The following is a 16,521-nucleotide window of genomic DNA, read 5'->3' as shown; positions in this document are numbered from 1 at the left end:
GATAAAGATTAAATTTGGGCTGTTTTCAAATCCTAGGCCCCTTGCACATGAAACATACATGTGCTCTTTGATACACCTTCCTGATTCTAATAAATTATATTCCTTGTTCAATACAGTACAGTTGTTAGAGGGCGTTTTAAATGTATTGTTTTGAACATTTTTCCAGTAAACAATGAAACAAAACGCATGCACCAATAATGACAAAACTGCCCAATTCAGAACATTTTTCCAGTAAACAATGAAACAAAATGCATGCACCAATAATGACACAACTGCCCAGTTCAGAACATTTCCATCATAAAAGTCTACTCAAACTTCTATAGTCCATTATCAGTAAATATGCACAATCTCTGAAGAAGTAAAAGTCATCTAAACAATTCCACATTAAAGAAATCTGTAACTAATGAAGAGGTTGCTGCTAGCAAACACCTTTATATTTCATGGTTTCATTGAAAAATAAAGTGTCTTTTGCCCCTGAGGAATAAATTGCCTATTTTACATTAAAAAATGATAAGTTTGTAATATTGCAATAGGGAATGGATGGCAAACTGATAACAGGTTCATAGTTAGTATCTTCGCCAAAGAGGACATTCTCAGTACGGCAGCATCCACCCCTTGTGGGAGTAGAACCCACAGCCTTCTGCATCAAAAGCAAGTACACAGCCTGTTGTGCTATTAATAATGCAAGCAGACTCAGCATAAGCAGCACTAAACTTCTCTTCCCCTGTAGTTCTCAGCTCCTTGTAAAATCTACTCAATACTCAACTGCATCTCAACTTCGCAGCACAAGAAATCTGGAAAAAGCCAACATTTATTGGGGGGGGGGGTCAAAAGCCCAAAAACCAGGGACACATTAAACATTGCTTGTATAATCTTGGAAAGTTGCTAAAATAAAATGCTGTGTTACCACCATACATTTTACTGCCAAGGTCCCTGTGCAAAACAATCAGAGCAACATACCACTATGCCAGATCAGCTGCTTTGTGAAAGAGAGGAAGACTGAAACTTAAATGGCTATTATTTAGTGAATTCAATTCTCACCATAGCTGTCAACCTCTTAGCACAAAACACCTGGACAAACCCAGTAATGAGGGAATACAGCCCTCAAACATATTCAGTGAATTCAGTTCTTGCTATAGCTGTCAATCTTAGCACATATAACCTGGATAAAGCCAATAATGGGGGAATACAGTCCCAAAAATAGAGACAAATTTCAAATATTCATCTTATAAACTTAGAAAATTGCTAGAATAAAATGTTTTGTGTTACTATGTATTTTCTGAAGAATATGAAGTATGAAATTCAAATGCCTGTCAATTTTACTTATTTAACATTTGTTAACCAGGAAAGTCTGATGGAACAAAAACGATTTTCAGCAGAGGCCCAGGGAGAAATACTGCAGACACATGTCTTTGTAAAATGGCAGGACACCAGAGCAAACCCACAGAGGAGATGCAGACTCTACACAGAAGGCACCCCAGCAAGAATTAAACAAGAGAACCTGCAGCTGTGAGGCAACAATGCTACCACTGCACCATCAAATATTTAAGGAATTAAACATTCAGAAACCTGAAGTATGAAATTAAAATTCCTCTCAATTTTATTTAACATTTGTTAACCAGGACAGTCTGACTTGGAACAAAAAACTATTTTCAGCAGAGGCCCAGGAAGAAATGATGCAGACACATGTCTTTGTATCATGGGATGACACAACAGCAAACCCACACAAACAGAGGGAGAAGATGCAAACCCCACACAGAAGGCACCACAGCCAAGAATCAAACCTGAGAACCTGTAGCTGTAAGGCAACAATGCTACCACTGCACCATCAAATATCTAAGTATTGAAATATTTAGAAACCACAGATATTATGAGAAACAGAACAGATCAAATATGAGGCAAAAATCTGCAAATGTTTTACAAATAGTGGTGGGTAGGGAATTCAGGCCCTTACCACCTGCATACAAGGTAGAAGGTTCAAGTCTGCGGTATTCCCTACCACACCACCATGAGTTTGCTCTAGCCACCAGTATATAGCAACTGGGGCATTACACACACCCACACACACAAACACACACACACACACACACACACACACACACACACACACACACACACACACACACTGCTCACCTTGCCGATGAGCAATTCGAACAGGCTGGTGTATGTTAGCTGCTCACGATTGGTCCAGTGCACATTGTTAGCTGCTACATGCATCTTGATTGGTCCAGCCTGCTGCAGTTCAGAGTGCCTCCATTCCATGAAATCACCACTGCACAGACTGCTGGGCATCTTGGGGCCAAGATGCCTTTCCCTCTATCTAGACTGAGAGTGTCCCCGTGTATCTAGAGCATGCGCACATGTGAGTACTTCTGGGAATTATGTTTTTTTGTGTTTCTTAGTTTTATTTTTATTTGTTTTCTAGGTGGGAGGGCTGCAGTCCTATAGCACAAAATGCCCCCGGCCAGTACCATGTTTCAAACCCCTATCCACCTATGTTTTTGGACTACAGTGTTACACAGTTATTGCAGGCACCACATAGCTTATATGTTAGAGAGCTGTCCAAAGGTATCTTTGAAGGTGAGTGACATCAGCTGCAGTGCTAAAGGAGGGGAGAGGGAAATGTAGGAGGTGTGAATGACCACAAAAGCAGCCATTAACAAAGACACACACACTCTCACACACAAACACATTTGCCAAGACTAGGATTAGAACTCCTATCTAACTAGTTTGTTAGACTATGGCATTACACAGTTATTGCAAGTGCCATGGATCTTACATGTTAAAGAATTGTCCAAAGGTATCTTTGAAGGTGAATGACATTAGCTGCAGTGCTAAAGGAGGGGACAGGGAAGTGAAGGAAGTGTGAATGACCACAAATTTAGGTGTCAACAAAGACACACACACAAACATTATCACAGTTGCTAAGACCAGGATTAGAACTCTTATCTATCTAGTTTGCTAGACTATAGCATTATAGGGTCATAGGTTCATAAGTAGGTACTAGGTTATTGGCCCAAGGGCCTACACAAGCCTAGCCAACAAGGTTCCCTGGCTTATGCCACCCAAAAAAGTTATTTTCCTGTGCCACTGTCGAGCAGAGACACATAAGTGATCCCCGGGGTGTATTTCCTATTTCCCATCCACTCAATATTTTTCTTGAAGAGTGCTAATGAAGAACTTTGCTTGACATAGATGGGTAGCCTGTTCCAGAGTATGGGAAGTCTTTGGGATAGGAATCTATCCCTCCAGCATGTCCTGTTTATTGTGGTGACAAATTTTAGGTCCCTAGAGTGTGTAGCTTGGAGGGACTGGGATTTCTTTAGGTGAAGCATGTCCAACAGCTCTGGGTTTGACATAGCTTTATATGTTAGGCAGAGATCACCTCTGAGTAGGCGATATGCTATGGAGTAAAGCAGGAGATTTTTGAGGCGGTCAGTGTAGGGCATTTGTTTGAGTCCAGTAATCCTCTTTGTGAGGTACTTCTGTGGCCTTTCCAGCTGCTGCAGATGTCTTGTGAGGTACATTCCAAAAGGGGCGTTGTATTCGATAGTGGGTCTAATGAGTGTCGAGTAGAGGGAAACGATGACCTCTTTTTTCCTGGAAGAGAACCCATTTATGATGAGGTGTGCCACATAGAAGGACTTCCTGACTACTGTGGCGATGTGACTATCAAAGGAGAGACTACTGTCCACCTTGGTCCCAAGGTCTCTTATCATGCATTCGGTGTTAAGTAGATTGCTGCCTGTGTGGTAGTTCATGGGTACAGAGTTTTTACCAAAGGGGATGACACTGCACTTTTTGGCATTGAGCTTGAGGCCATGGCTCTGACACCAGACATCTGTCTCAGAGAGGCCCTTCTGTAGGATGTTCACATCATTTGGGGACTTGACTATGGCTCCTAGTTTGCAGTCATCTGCGAACTTCATTAGCCAGAGGCCTTCTGTGTTAGCCTGTACTTCAGAGAAGTAGATACCAAACAGGAGCAGTCCCAGGACGGAACCCTGTGGTACTCCACTTGTCACTGGCTTGAGGTCAGATTTTTAGTCGGCAACTTTTACAGTATGGGTCCTGTCAGTGAGCCAGCTGGCAACCCATCTTGTGACATAGAGATTTATGCCTAGTTTATTGAGTTTAGCTGTAATTCCAGAATGGGGGATGGTGTTGAAAGCATTGGCGAGGTCAAGATAGGCTGTGTGAACCACCTTACCCTCATCTATGGCTTTGGTGACTGCCTCAAAGAAGTTGATCAGGTTCAGGAGGCATGATCTGCCTTTCACAAACCCGAACTGGGTGGGATCGAGAGTTTGGAGGTTACCAGTGTCTTTGTTTATGAGTTCCATGATGATACGTTCCATGGCTTTGCAGACCAGGCTTGTCAGGCTAATAGGTCTATAGTTCCTGGGATCAGTGGTGGCTCCCCCTTTCTGGAGTGGGATAACTGTTGCTGTGTGCCATTCAGTGGGCACAAAGCCTGATGTGAGGCTATTATTGAACATGGTGCTTAAGTGGGGAGCCAGTTCATTCTGGAGTTCATGTAAAACGCAGCCTGGGATGTTGTCTGGTCCCATGGATGCTGTGTTTTTTACTTTAGAGAGTGCAGCTTTCACCTGCGTAGTTGTGATTACAGGGACTCTGCATTCTTCCTGTATAGATATGGGCCCTTTAGGGGGTGAGGGGGGAGTAAAGTTAGCACTGAACCTATCTGCCAGGATGTTGGCAATATCAGTTGGTTCTGTAAATTTCGTGCCTTTGTGCTGTAACTCAGAGCAGATCTGGGTGTTGCCATTGAGATTATTGACATAGCTATAGAATGCTTTGTGGTTGTCCTTGGAATTAGTGGCGATTTTATTTTCGTAGCTAGCTATGGAGGATCTTATAAGGGATTTCAGCTTCTTACTGAGGCTGACCAGGGAGCTCCTCCACTCATGGGATTTCACTCTCTTTTGCAACAGTTTCTTCCTTCTGTTGTACAGTTTGTTAATGGCAGGGGACCACCAGATTGGCTTCCTTTTTTTGGAGGATAGCATCTTGGTTCTGTTTGGGATACCACGATCCATGCACTCATGTAGGTGCTTATAGAGCGCATTTGTGTAGGATTCAGCAGTTGTAACTGTATTGTCCATCTGCATGGGTGTCATGAAGTTCACTACTTCTGTCATACGAAGCATGAAGTTGGCTTTGGAGAAATTTTTTACTGTGGTTTCCTTAATGGGGGGTGGGGGTGGGATGTGGATATCAAGGGTGATTAGCTTATGGTCAGATCAGACCAACGAGTAGTTGACTTCAGGTGTGGAACACCGGTCACTCATGTTGATAATGACTAGGTCTAGGATATTGTTGCTCCTGTTGGGGGTGTGGATAAGTTGATTTAGGGCATTGGAGTTTATGAATTCCAGAAAGCGTTGCACTAAGGAGTTGGCACAAGAGTAGTTTTCCTAGTTAATGGTGGGGTAGTTGAAGTCACCCATTATTAGGGTGTTTGGTTGAACCCTAATATTTTCCAGTACATCAAAAAAAGAGTAGTAAGAATCCTGGAGCATGGTGGGGGATCTGTAGCAAGCTACAATTTGGATTGCAGTTTTGCCAAGAGTTAGTTGCACTTGGATAACCTCGGATGCATTATGCTGAGCAAGTAGCCTGGAGGGTGGATATCCTTAATGAATATGGACACCCCCCCACCTTTGGTGTTTCGGTCCGGGTTACATGGCCGAAAAGTGTGGTATGAGTTATAGCCTGTTAGTGCAGGGGTGCTCTCTGGAGCATTGAACCAGGTCTCAGTCACTGCACAGATATTGATGTTCTCCATTTTAAGGAGTGCCTCGAGTGACTGCATTTTGAAATTTAGACTTCTAGCATTTAGTAGTATTACCCTTAGTTTTGCTTGCCTGTTCCTGTTATGGAGGTGAATTTGTTACTTGAACCCTGCCTAATAAAGGCACTATAGGGGCAGCAGGAGCCTTAGCCAGTATCCTGAATCCCAGGGGCGACAGGTGCAGGCCATCTGTGGCAAAGCATCGTGGTCTGTCGACCATGTCATCCCAAGCAGACAGATACTGGATCCCCTTAAAATGACACCAGAAGCTTAGCCAATTGTTGAAGTCAATAATTTTGTCCTTGTACTGCAGTATCATTCTGGGCAATGGCAGAATGCTACTCAGGGCTAGGGTCATACCTGACTGGGCTACAAGATCGCAGAGCTCTTCCATGTCTCTTTTCATGTAGTCCAGGGAGGTACTTCACAGGTCATTCACACCAACATGGACAATGACAGAGTCATATTTGTACTTGTTGTTGAGTGACCTGAGTGCGTGGGTTATGTGGCAGATCCTAGCACCCGACAGGCAGCTGACAGTAACCTTCTCCTTGTTTAGCCTGGTGAGTGGGACATCAGTGTGCCTGACTATAGAGTCACCTATGACTAGTGTGTTAGGTATGTTGTTTTGCCTTATTGGCTGTGTTTGAGTGGCTCACTGAGTCTGTGGGCTATGTATCACTGGGGAATGGAGATTGCTTATGTTTCTGCTTTGGAGGTCTCTGTTGCTTAGGCAGATTATTATTGAGAGCCTCTGCGAAAGTTTTTGAGTTTCTATGTGTGGATTTTGGTGGTGTAGACGTAGTGAGACTATGTGATGAGTGTGGTGTGGTGCAAATGTTTACCTTCTCCTCATGACTGTCAGGTTCATTCTTGGTTGGAGAGAGCTTTACCTCCAGTTTGGCTCGATAAGTGCATCTCTCACAGGTTTTAGTGTTGGGTGGTAGGAGGAGAGGGTTGTCTGTGTACATGAGGCAATTTCTACATTGCCTCAAGATGCCCAGATTCATCAGATAGACAGGGGAGAACACTGGGAGCTGATCCTTGGACATGCCTGAATAAAAAAACTATTTTCCTCTAGATAAGTGAGGAAAGTGAGTACAAGAGCTGTTTTTCTCAACGCCAGTGAGAAAAGTAAGTACAAAAACTATTTTCCTCTAGGTAATGAGGAAGATTGAGTGCTATAGTAATTAGTAGCTTATTTAGTGCTTACAAGTTCTGAACAAGTGCTGAGTATGAATAAGCAAATGTAAGTGCTAAAACTAAGAATCTGTATCTGCACTAGACGAGTTACAGAAACAAGTGAAATGCATGTTTTCAAATCAGAAAGTTGAGAGAGATGGAAGATTGCCCAAATGGCCAATAACTATAAATGCTGGGCCAGAACCACTCCTTATGTGTTAGACAAGTTACCTAATGCTTACCACTCCCACTGATAAGCTAGAAGGCTACCTCCAACAGAGAAAGGCTTGGGGGGCTCAGAAGCTTACACACAGTCCTGGATACAGAAAATCTGTATCTGGAACACTAGTTACAGGAAAGTTAGGAAACAGGCTTACAGTTTTTTTTTTTTACAGAAAAGTAGCAAAAACAGTAGTAAAAACAATTCACATGCAGTGCAAGCTAGCACACGAGTATGTAGCAATATTAGACCACAGCTCAGTTATCATGAGTGTCACAGAGTTTATAGATTGAGTCTTGGCCAAAGGGTTATTTCAAGGTGACTGACATCAGCAGGTGTGCTAAAGTAGGCCAATTGCAGGTGTAGATAGTGTGAATGGCCTTAAAATCATTCGCCGCTGCATACACGCACATTATCACAATTTCCAGGACCAAGATTAGAACTCCTACCTAACTAGTTTGCTACACTACAGTATTATGCAGTTATAGCAAGTACCACAGAGCTTAAATGTTGAAGAGCTGTCCAAAGGTATCTTTGAAGGTGAGTGACATCAGCTGCAGTGCTAAAGGAGGGGTGTGGGAAGCATAGGAAGTGTGTATGACCACAAAATCACACGTTAATAAAGACACCCACACTCTCACACACAAACACACACATTATCACAGTTGCCAGAACTAGGATTAGAACTCCTACCTAACTAGTTTGTTAGACTACAGTGTTATGCAATTATCATGAGTGCCAGAGAACTTATAGGCTGAGACTTAGCCAAAGGGTTATTTCAAGGTGACTAACATCAGCAGGTGTGCTAAAGTAGGCCAATGGCAGGTGTAGTGGTGTGAATACCCTCAAAATCACTCATCTCCACACACACACACACACACACACACACACACACACACACACACACACATTCGCGCGCGCACACACACACTTGCCAGGACCAGAACTCCTACCTAACTAGTTTGCTAGACTACAGTATTACCCAGTTACAGTGAGTGCCACAAAGCTTATAGGGCTGAAATTTTGCCAAAGGGTTATTTCAAGGTGATTGACATCAGCAGGCATGCTGAAGTAGGCCAATGACAAGTGTAGTTGTGTGAATGGCCTCAAAATTATTCATCTCCACAAACAGACATTATCACAGTTGCTAGGATCAGAATTAGTACTCCTACCTAACTAGTTTGCTACATTACAGTATTACACAATTATCACAAGTGCCACAGAGCTTTTAGGGCTGAGACTTGGCTGATGGTTTATTTCAAGGTGACTGACATCAGCAGGACTGCTAACATGGGTAATGAGAAGTGCAGTGTGTGTGAATGGGCCATAAATCATTCCTCTGGAAACACACACACACACACACACACACACACACACACACACACACACACACACACACACACACACACACACACACACACATAACTTTACATTTGACAAGACTGAGTATACATATGCTACATGAATACTGACTTGTACTATTGTGTTACACAGTTATCACAAACACCACAGACACTATAAGGCTGAGGAGTACCAAAAAGAATGTCTACAGTGATTGACATCAGCACATCATGTGATATTGGCTGATTGGATGTGTAGTGGATGGGACAGGACTCATAATGGAATTCAGTCTGTCACTGTCTGTCTCTCTCTTCCCCACATCTGTGTGTGTGTATGTTTGACATATTATAGTGTGTTGGCCTTGGATATGTGTGATTATTCCTATCCAATGTGTGTGTGAATCATGAAAGATGTACAATTTGTGAATGGCAGATATGTATAGTTCACTGTCTTGTCAGACATGGGCTTCATTTCTCTGTGTAGGAGCATGCTCAGCATGACCTTCTGTATTGAGTGTGTGAATCCATTCCAGGTAGGGTTGTACTCCAGTCCAGGATTTGGTGTTCTGCACGTACAGCTACCAACCTGTTTCTGCAGGATATCTGTAGATAGGTTGACAATATGGAGTCACAATGGGTGACAGATAGGGGGATACTGTAACTGTTGGTGTCTGTGCTGCTTGTGTTACATGGTTGATGTTAGCAGAGATATTCAGACATATGTACTATTTTATACTGTGATGTATTATGTCATCAACTACTGAGAGATATAAGCATTTTCTCACAGTTATTTCCTGGGAAATACAAGATGAATGAAGCTGAGTCCAGTATTGTGGTCCACAGCCTACACATTCTTGCACACTCCTGCCATTCTTGAGGGTTAGCTACAGATACTTGCTGATGGGTCTGTGTAAATGGTCCAGCACCTTGGCACTATGGTGCCTGAGGATCCCCTTCTTGTACATATATCGACTTAACAGAATGGCCATATCCTGCTGTGGCCATAGCTCTCAGGTGTACAAATTCACCCAGGTTACCCAGAGGAAGGGCACATATATCTGGTCAGTTCCCCTTCACATTGTGGATTATGAGCAGATTTGTAGCCACCCATTACTGGGTTTGCAGGCAGGGATAGTATGGGCACACATTAGAGTTTCAGACTTCACACACTCCATGATGTCCATGCATCTACACTCCCCCTACACTCTGTTATTCTATCCTCTTCCTAACATTATGTGAGTGATATCTGAGACGTATGCTTATAGTTGACCCTTCATCCCAGCAGTATTTATGGATTGGTCCACAGTTCATGCAGTGGGGCATGGGGGGCATGCTACTGGGATTTGGCAACACGGCCTTGCATTTGTGTTCTGTTGACTGAGTTAGGTTGTTAGTTGTGATCTCATGAGATACCATACACTGGCACTAAGGGAGGGGCACAAGCTTTTGACAGAGGACTGTAGGCCATCTGTAGCAGCCCCCTGCATTCTGTCACTCCTACATTCCCAGGCTGCAAGACAGTGGATTACCCTGGCATGACAGGGTAAGTGTGCAAGGTATTAATAGCAATAGTTCCTATCCATATTGATCCATTGGTTTGGATGCAGGCAGGGTGCTGCTTACAGCTAAGGACACACCTGCATAGGACGGCTCTTCAGCATGCTGCATTCTGTGGGTATTCCCATACAGAAGTGGGGTCATACTGTACTCATTCCCAACAGCAAGGATATGACCTGTGATAAACCTGTGGCTGATGGAGGGGTGAGCTGAGTTCATGTGTGATATGGAAGCAACTTGCAGCTGATTCACAGATATACCTGGGACATTCCCCTTATGCTGCCTTGTGCAGGGACATAGGCAGTCTCTCATTACTTTATAACTGTGCCTTTTGTCTTCTGCCAGTGACTGGCCAGGCTACATCACTATTCCATACTACATGGACAACTAATGTGCTGCTAACCTGTCTGTACAATTCCAATGTTGTGTGCAGCTGACAATTAAATTTTATGCACTCTGTCTAGGGTACTTCCACCTGTGTACTGTGTGTATGTATGGGCCCACATTCATGGCATGTCCATCTTTCAGACGGTGACAGATATTGACATCTGGACAGTGAGTATGGGCGACTGCTGACATGAGTATTGCTGAGAAGCATTGCGTTTGGCACTGCAGTTCTTGTAACATGGCCCTGTCAACCACATTATTGCCCATAGGCCACTGAGACACAACGCTCCATGCTTACATGCTGACCACTTCCAGAGAATATTGAACACACAACAACCTAACACACGGACCGCTGCATATTTTACACATGCAACACTATCCTGTAGATTGGGCCAGCTTGGGTAATCTGTGCTCCACTGATACTACTCCTCACACTTACATGTTACTGCATTTCTACATAGGATTGTGTGTGGGGGGGGGGCACACCTGACAACTGCAAAATGTGCTATGACTGTACTGGTATGTCGGGTACTCTGTTGGCTTCCACATCATTTTGTATTCTGATCTATCATGCAGACTGGAGGCATATCAGTGGAGTACACATCTTAGGTTTTATTGTCCTACATTTCAGTGTCAGATTTCTTACCCTTCAGAACTAACATAAAACTGCCAGACCTGTTACAGTCTGTCTGTGTAGGTCTGGAGGGGGGCTGTTCACCATTGCCATCAATTGGAGGCCTTAGCACAGCCTTTCTTTATGGTCATCTACTCCTTTCCTGCTGGCTGACACTGGTGGTGGGTATGTGAGCCTCACTGACATGCATGTGTGTGTCCTATGGACACACATTTGGGCCACCACATGTACTGCACTGGGATTTGTCACTTTGTCTAGTACTGCCTAGTGTGTTGACACCAGTATTTGTTATGGATTTCATGCTGCCCATATAGGTGTCCAGCATCTGCTGCCATCCCATTCAGCCACCTGATTCCCTTGCATGCTCGCATCCATACCATAGATACAACTATCAGAAATTACTACTCCATTCAGCAATTGATAGGATGAGTGACTTACCTTGTGGCTGAGCCAGTACTGAGGATGGTGCTGGAGGGCTGACTATGTCGGATGCACATAGTACATTCCCTATACATGGTAAAGCACAGGTAGTGCCATATCTGGCATCCCTTTTACTGTATGTGCGAGTCAGAGAGAGGTGTCATTCCCTGGGTCCCTACAGTTTCAGTGTATGTGCTATGTGTTGCCTCTTTGCCAAGGCATGGGCAAACTGGGCACGCCTCCTTCTGCCTACATGGGTAGGCTCAGGTGGTTCCTCCTCCTCCAAGTCCCTCTGTGCCTGTGCTGGCCTTGGCAATGGTGGGGGGCTTTGTGGCCTTGCCCCATGCTGTTCCTGCTGCAGCTGTTTCCACAGGGTCATATTGTGTAGCATGGCATATACTATGAACATTTGTGTACATGTAGCTGGAGAGTACTGCAAGGCTCCACCGGATATGTCCAGGCAGCGGAACCGTAACTTGAGCATCCCAAACACATACTTTATTATGATTCTGGTTTGTTCATGTGCCTCATTATGGAGTTCTTGTTCATATGTGTGTGTGTGCATTTCTGAGGGGTGTCATCAGCCATGGCTCCAGTGCATAGCCAGCATCCCCCACTGGATGGCCATATGGGATGTCCCCACTGGCAAATAACTGGTACAGCTGTGTCATATGCCAGATGTGGGAGTCATGATAGCTTCCAGGGCTGCCAGCATATACATTCAAGATAATGCCCTGGGCATCACACATGGCCTGGCAGTTGATGGTGGGGAAGCCCTTGCAGTTTATGTAGACCCTACCCCGCTCACTGGGTGGTGCTTTGATGTATATGTGCATGCAGTCTATAGCACCCACTACCTCAGGGTATTCTGCTATTTGGTGGAAGAGACGCATACTGCTGGTCAACACTTCACGGGTGATGGGGAAATAGATGTGCTCACAGGCATGTGCTGATATGGCATCCAGGAACTGGTGGAGTACCCTGGATGCTGATGCCTGTGAGATCCCCATGATATCCCCAGTTGGCCTTTGGAAGGTACCTATGGCTAGTATTCTTAAACCTACACATACATTTGTATCCACTGGGATGGGTCCCCTTGTGTTGGTTCTGTGTGTGAGGCAGGGCCGGCACAGCTCAACAATTTGCTGTAGAATGTCCCTGTCCACCCTATGGTGCTCCACTATCTCCAGCTCATGTTGGCCCAGGTAGGTTACCCTGGGTCTGTACGCTCTTTTCCTCCTCCTCACTGTGGGATGGTCATCAGCATTCACATCCTCACCACCCTCAGCCTCTTGCACATTCTGATGTATGAGAGCAACAGCAGCCCCTATCATTTTGCTAGTTTTGTGAGGTAAAATTTCCTCATCTGTGTACACCAGTGGTGTAGAGTTTGTGGGAAAAACCAGAGTGAAAGGGGTTTGCATAGTTTATAGTACTGTGCTGGGCTGCTGCCTGTGTAATTGGCTGATTCTGATTTGCCATCCTACTGCTGCTTTCCCTTCCCATTGCCTTTCTGTTTAAGCCCCAAGGTGTGCTGTGCATACCTAGTGCTCACATATAAAATGAGCTGCTATTTCCTGTTTTTTTTTTGTTTTTTTGTTTACTGTTTAAGCAAGGAAAACAGTGCTCAACAATGTGAGACACACACCCTTCCTTAGCTTTGCTTATCTAAGAGCAAACATGGGCCACAAGGCTCCAATAAGTTTACACCAAGCATGACACACCCCCTACTGAAGTCATCCTCTTGTCTTGCCTACATGGTTCCCTATTCCTTCACCTGCATGGTTAGGTGCAGGCTGCCAGTAGGTAGAAATCTGTGATTCAGTGTAGGTTCCTTCATTTGCATACCCTAGTGTGCAGGTCCATAGTTACAATTCCCAAGCAAACCCTTACCCTTGGCAACCAGTGCTCCCTTGTCTTGTTACATTCTGCCTGCCATTGACTATAATGGCAAAGTGCAGATTTCTGTTAAAAGGCAGTTTTTCACTTTTTTTTTTTGGCACCCCCGTGTTTGTGCGCCACTACCCTTAGCTTAAATGGCTGAGATTGGCCAAAAAAAAAATAAAAGTTTTATTTTTATAGCATTTATGTGCCTTTTAATGCCAATGGCCTTATATTTGGCCATTGGCTTCTCTGTTCTGCATAATACATGGTTTTCATGAGCTGTCATGCCTCTGTTTTGTCAGATGCAAAAATGTATTCGGCTATAATACAGAATCTGTTCAGCTTGCTGGATAACAAAATCAACTAATTTGCATGGTTTTCACCAGCAAATGAAATGATTTGCATACTGAATGGAATTCCATGCAGGAACAGTATAGGGTGGCTCATGCAAATGAAAACGGTCCTATCCTGGATCACATGACAGCCATATTGTGTGCAGCAGCTGCTATACTGCTCCTGCATGGAACTCGGCCATTCATGAATCTGGTCCTAAGTTTTTTCATTATTCTATTTACTCTCAAAAATTCAATATTCTACAATAAAACATTGAAAAGATATAAGAACTATGGGCCAGATTCATAAAACATTGCTGCATAATGCTAAACATATTTGCTCAACAAGCTGCCATGTTCAGGATGTGTGTAATTCAGTAAACCCAAATACATGATGCGCTCACCTGAAATAACATGGTCAGCCATGTTATATGTTGGTGATGCCATAATGAAGCACCGCAAGTGACAGTGAGGCTAACAACATGTTGAAGTGATTCAAAAATGTTTAAATACCACTTAGCAACATTGCACCTGTCATAGATATGTGCACAGCACAGCACAGGTTGCAATAGCAGTGTCTAACCATCACCACAACTACTACATGAGGCACCCAGCACATCTGGGGCCCAGCCTAATAGAGTTGTATCCTTACCGGGTGCTCTTCCTGCACCACCTGTGTCAGGTAGTCCTGCAACAGAGGGTGGTACAGTGCAGTGCAAGTAAAAGTGACACATTTCACACTCATAAGGATCTAGCAGCACTTTTCAAGAGATGATAGACAGCAGGATAGATGTCCTCATCAACCGTATAGTGATCATGTTCTAGCAGCACATTGGGTGACATCCTTGCCAGACTGTTTCCAGTTTCTGAGGTAGAGCACTGTGGTGATGGCTACCAGGGTAAAGAGTAATTTCTCACTGTTTCTAAGCTGGCAATCACTGCATTTCTGAACATTCAATCATATCCCCAAGCATGGTGTTCCCCTCCCTTTTTTGTCCATGCTCACCCCTGTATGTTTTACAATCCTCCCATCACCATTGTTTTCCCTCTGTTTGTCTGATGCCTGATACACCATTGTGTTTCCCCTGCCTTTTTGTGTTAACCCACACTGTTAGTCATATCTTTCCAAAGACATGCATCTGGAGCTTTTCTTCCCGGGCCCACACTGAAAATAGTCGGACTTTCCCGGTCAACAAATGTTAAATAAAAAAAAATATCTGTCTTTCCCTGTAACAAACTCTCCACCATACCCACCTATTACTTCTCAGATTTCCTTCCATAATGTTCTCTTCTCCATAAAAAGCATAGAAGAGCAACTGTCCCACGAAAAAATATTCCCATTCATACCTCTCATCTTCCTGGATATTTCAGTTATGTACATGTGATTGGCTACACTTGTTCAGTCTAAAAAATGGAAATGTCTTAACCAATCATTGATATGCTGTCTGTACATAATTTTAAATATTTGTTGTAGATCAGTTGTCATTATTGAGCTAAGAAGGTGAGAAATATGCTTCTATCCCACCTTCATTTGGCTCATTCCTTATTAGTGCACCTTGTGGTCTACCCTCTGCTAGATTCCCCTTTTCATTTCTGTCTCATACTCCCATTTTCAACCTGTAATTTATTCAACAACTACATGAAATCACCACATCCATGCCCACAAATGCTTTATAATTTATAAGCATGTTCCTCTATAACAGTTTGCATCGCTACTCATCTATAACCACAAGGAAATAATAGTTCCCAACCTATGACAAAAATTAAGAAAATTAATTGATCTGCACAAGCAATTTTACCATAGATTGTACAAATGAACTTAATGTAGGTCCATGTTACTAAGCAATAATGAAATACGGAGACGTTAAGGCTTTCTATATACAAGCCTCTATGGCCGAATGTTTTCATGATATGATGAGTCCATTGACGGTGCACTGGGGCACAGCTGCAATTCACTGAGGGTGAAATGTTTTACAATATTATATTCCGATCACATAACTGCAGTCTATTCCCCTGCACTGTATTTTATGTTGTTACACCTGTCCCCTGAATGTGTCAGTGGCATATCTCGAATGCTCTGCTTCAGTGAAGAAGAGAAACAAAGATCAAGTCTGTTGAGGGGTATGCAAATTTTCTTGCTATTCTATTTTCCTTTTCCCTGACACTTGTTTTAATGATACTTTCCTTATGTATAATTCAGCAGCATACCTGTCTAATGGTCTATTTTAGAGAATATGGGTGACACTGACATGATTTCAAATCCATGCAGGTGCGATCACTTTGTCTTCCTATCATGTGTTCCTTTCCTCTGAAGTGAAATATCCTTATCATCATTGTGTACATTCTGTCTGAGTTTGGCACTGTCTGATAAAATTTAAATATGCGGTCTTCAAGCATTGTTCAGCTAAAATGATATGAAATGTTCTCCCAACCCACATCCATCCATCTTATTTCCTATTATCTCACCATGTACTATACCCCTGTGTGTTTTCACATTTCATTTCTTTCCTATTCTTCCATTCCCAACCTTCATGCTGGCCAAAAACAAAATCAACTAAATAAACACAATGCAATCATACCCACAAAGGGCTTATAAAGAAAAAGAATCACCATTCTGTGCTAATATGTTTTTGGCAATTGGCAGAGAGCAATGTCAGTGGTCATTTATAACCAGAGAAATGACACTTCTCATCCTACGGTAAAAATAATGAAAAAAATATTGGCACATACTACAGTCATCATGCAAATGA

This window comes from Protopterus annectens, chromosome 1.part2 (assembly GCF_019279795.1).
Source record: "Protopterus annectens isolate FY-2018-M chromosome 1.part2, PAN1.0, whole genome shotgun sequence".
Lineage (NCBI taxonomy): Eukaryota > Metazoa > Chordata > Ceratodontiformes > Protopteridae > Protopterus > Protopterus annectens.
The sequence above is the reverse complement of the archived record's forward strand: the minus strand, read 5'-3'. Positions refer to the sequence as shown.